Source organism: Budorcas taxicolor, chromosome 11 (genome assembly GCF_023091745.1).
Source record: "Budorcas taxicolor isolate Tak-1 chromosome 11, Takin1.1, whole genome shotgun sequence".
Classification (NCBI taxonomy): domain Eukaryota; kingdom Metazoa; phylum Chordata; class Mammalia; order Artiodactyla; family Bovidae; genus Budorcas; species Budorcas taxicolor.
The window spans coordinates 14,121,632-14,126,157 of NC_068920.1; the positions used below are offsets into that span (position 1 = coordinate 14,121,632).

At 36.6% G+C, this 4,526-nt stretch overlaps 1 non-coding gene across 1 annotated transcript; it reads left to right on the forward strand.

Annotated features, from left to right (window-relative positions):
- The first annotated feature begins 589 nt into the window (after positions 1–589).
- TRNAC-ACA (transfer RNA cysteine (anticodon ACA)) lies at positions 590–661 on the forward strand. The gene has a single exon. It is a non-coding gene; the product is annotated as a tRNA-Cys (tRNA).
- Positions 662–4,526: the final 3,865 nt, after the last annotated feature.

A 4,526-nucleotide genomic window follows, 5' to 3' on the forward strand; every position in this document is an offset into this window, starting at 1 on the left:
TCTTCTAGATATTTTCTGACAACATAACTATTTTCAGCCAGAACTTTTCTTTGTAATAATATTTACTGAGCTACAATTTTTTGATTAACTAAAGATCTTCAGTTACAGAGAGTTTATCCTTAATTTAAGTAGTGAACAGATAATACCTCTACTAAAGATTCTCCAAATATGAGCAGATTAGAGTTTTACTGGGGAGGCTCCACTTCGACTGGCCTAGCTCCATTGGTACATTTGTTCAGGTTATAAGGATCAGCTACCATAGTATGTTAAGCTATGAAAGAGCAGCAATAAATTTAATAGAATTGAAAGAACTGAATGCATATTCTATAACCACAATAAAATTAAATTAGAAAACAAGAGAATATAATTTTGGATATCCACAAATATTAGGCAATATTTGGAAATTAAGCAACACACTTCTAAACAATCCATGGGTCAACAAAAATTACGAAGAAAAATAGAAAAATAGCTTTAATTCAACAACAAAAAGCACAAAAAATATGTAAATATTTATGGGATGAAGCTAAAGTAGTACATAGAGTGAAATTTATAGCATTAAATACTTATATTAGAAAACTACCCTTTCACTTCCCTGGTGGCTCAGACGGTAAAGCGTCTGCCTACAATGCAGGAGACCCAGGTTCGATCCCTGGGTTGGGAAGATCCTCTGGAGAAGGAAATGGCACCCCACTCCAGTACTCTTGCCTGGAAAATCCCATGGACAGAGGAGCATGGTAGGCTACAGTCCATGGGGTCGCAAAGAGTCAGACACGACTGAGCAACTCCACTTACTTACTTACCCTTTCACTTTAAGAAATTTAAAAATCAAACCAGAATAGAAAACTACATGTATAGCATTCAGAAAGAAGGGAATAATAAAGACCAGAGCAAATACCAATGAGATAGAAAGCAGAGAAGAACAGAAAACATTAAAGAGACCGAGTTGATTCATTAACAAGATCAATAAAAATAACAACACTTTAGCTAGACTCCTCAAGGAAAATAACAAGATAATACATAAATTACCAAAATCAGGCATGAAAAACCAACATACCACTAACACCACCTTGGAAGCCCAAACATTCCTACAGACCTTATAGAAATTAAAATATATAAAAGATCACTAGAATCAACTTTATATCAATAAATTAATCGAGTTAGAATAGAATGACAAATTCTTAGAAAGACACATTCTACTAAAATTGATTTGAGAAAAAAAACAAGAAATCTGAATAGACATAAATTAAAAATGGATTAGTAATAACAATATCTGCCTACAAAGAAAAAAAATCAAGTTCAGATGGTTTCACCACTAAGTTCTGTCAAACGTTTAATAAAGAGATGACATTTCATCACAAACTCTTTCAGAAAAATAAAGGAAAACAGACTTTCCAATTCATTCTGTGAGATTAGTATTACTCTAACACTAGAGACAAACAAATTACAAATTATAACCCAATGTCTCTCATGAGTACAGGTACAAAACTTCTCAACAAAATATTAGGAACACAGAGGAAGGAATATGATCCTTGACAAAGTGTGATTCACATCAGAAATTCAAGACTTGGTTTAATATAAAAATCTCAATGAACATAATGCATTCTATTAATAAAATATATTTTTATTTATAGAATAAATAATTAATATATATTAATATATATAATATATATTCTATTAATAAATGATAAAAGCCACCATGAAAGTTACAACAGCCACACACACAAATCCAATATCCATTCATTAGGAAAAACACTTTCACAAAAGAAGAAAAGAAGGAAATTTCCTCAATCTGATAAAGTGAAAGTGAAAGTTTTTCAGTTGTGTCCGAATCTTTGCAACCCCATGGACTATACAGTCCATGGAATTCTCCAGGCCAGAATACTGGAGTGGGTAGCCATTTCTTTCTCCAAATCTAATAAAGGGCATCTACAAAGAAACCCTATGGCTAGGAACATATATAATTACATGCTATTAAATGAACCTTTACCCAGATCAGGAACAAAAGAAGGATGTCCATCCTCATGTATGTATTTAATCCTATGCTGGAAGTTGTGGTCAGTGCAATCAGACATCAAAAGTCAATTTAAAAATCCATATGGGAAAGAAGAAGCAGAACTGGTTTTATTTGCAGATAACTTGATTCTATATAGAGAAAGTCTCAAAGAACAGCTTCTCCTACTCCCCTTCTCCCTGCAAAATATCTGCTGGAACTAATAAATGAGCTCAGCAAGGCACGCAAGAGCAATATAAGAAAAATATCTGTATTTCTATGTACAAGCAATGAAGAGTATGAAAATGAAATTAAGAAAACAATTTAATGCACAATAATAATAAGAATGAAAGCATCTAAGGGTAAATTTAACAAAAAAAGTGCAAGCCTATACCACACTGATAGAAAAATTAAAGAATATCTAAATAAAATTTAAATTAAGGAGAGACATTTTATGTTCAGAAAGACTCAATATTGTCAAGATGGTAATTCTCCTGAACTTGATCTAGAGGTTCTCTGAAATCCTTAACATCCAACTAGGCTTTTCGTAGAAATTGACAAAGTGATTCTAATAACTATGTGGAAAAGCAAAGGACTCAGAAGAGAAAAAACAAACAAACAAATGGAGAATGTATACTTTCCCAATACAAAACACATGGCACAGACTATAATGATAAAAATTAGTCAAACTCATAGAATCAGGCAATGGTGGCTGCTAGGGGCAGATAGGAAGGGGAAGTGTGGAAGTAATGGTCAGAGTACAAAACTTCAACTGTGTAAGATATAAGATGTAAGATAAGTAAGTTCTGGAGACCTATTCCACAGCATAGTACCAATGGCTAACACTGTATTGTACACTTAAAGAGTGTTAAGAGGGTAGGTTGATCCCCAGTGGCTCAGTGGTAAAGAATCTATTTACAATGCAGGAGACACAGGAGATGCAGTTTCAATCCCTTAGTCAGGAAGATCCCCTGAAGAAGGAGATGGCAACCCACTCTGGTATTCTTATTGGGAAAATCCCATGGACAGAGGAGCTTTGTGGGCTAGAGGCTGTGGAACTGCAAGCGTCGGACATGACTGAGAAATGCTCTCTTGCACACGCATCACACAAATAATACTAATAAAAATGATAAAGAGGCAGGACGGAAGTTTGGGATGTGATGGATACATTTACGACTTTGACAGTGGTGATGCTTTCAGGGGTATGTACTTATCCTCAAACATACTGAATTGTATATATTAAATATATACAGTTTTTTACATGCTTGGAATGGAAAACTCAAACATCCCTGAGCTAACCTGAGAATCATTCAGCATTAAATGCATGGATGGAGAAAAAAAAAGTTACTACTTTTTCAAGGCATACAGTTTTTACAAACAAAAATTGAAAGAAAGTTTCTAATTATATTCACACTTCCTTTTCACAGCCTGATATTAATAAAGTGTTGAACCAATTTCTAAACAACAGCAGTGGTTTGGCACATGTTTAGAAGACAGAAAAAAATGGGGTTAAATAGATATTTTCAGCTCTAAATGGAAAACATCTCTCATGGTGCTCTTTAGTAGAAAAAAAAAAATCCTCTATTTGTCCCAGGAGACGGGAACTGGATATATGGGCTTGGTCAGCATTGTAGGCTGACCTTAAGATCAAAGGTCAGCCTTTGATCGCAAAGAAAAGGGATACCCAGGAAGAAGGTGAGATGAATAAATATGAAAAGAAGGATTATTTTTATTCATAATCAGTCCCCCAGTGCGATTTCTTATCATTTGACGCCCAGCCTCCTCTCAGCAATTCTGGTGGAATGTTCTCATTTTGTGGGTCCTTTTTTAAGAACCATGGGCCCTAAGGCACAGGTGAGCTGCAAGAGCATGCTCAAATGCCCATGGTTCCCATTCCGGCTAGACTGTCTCCTCCCAGCCTGCACTTCTGGCTTCACAAGATTTTCCTACAACCAAGTAAGTGATGCAGGAAGAGAAAATCCACCCTGGTTATCAATCATTCTAACTAACTAATCGCAATCAAAGAGTTGAGGCAGTCCACAAACACGGAGAGCACTGAAGCCCCTTCCTTGGACACTCTTCAAGGTGGTAGAGGACAATCCTCCCAGTAGGCAGAAATGCAGTCCGCCTGGCCATTTATATCTGAAAGGACAAAGAGCCTGACTAAGGCAGCACTGGCTGCAACTCCCGCTAAGAACCCGCTGTGTCAGAGATGAGCACGGGGTCCTCAGTCCTGCACCATTCACCTGGAGGATCAGCCAGCTAACTGAGGACAGTTTGATTCCACCAAACCACTTCCATCATGGAGGGAGGGACAGTCTGTTCTCAGTGGGTTGACTGCACAGTCCTCTTGCCATTACAACCACGAGCGGACTCACAGGATGCCTTATCCAAAGTGACTGTGTTTCGCAGGACGTTGTTTCCGATAAAGGAACCCACTTCCCCCCACCCCCAACCTTTCTTCTTTTTAAGGAGAGCTACTGTTTTTGAAAATTCAGCAGGACTAACTAGCAACTAAAGTTTGAGAGTTTTCTAC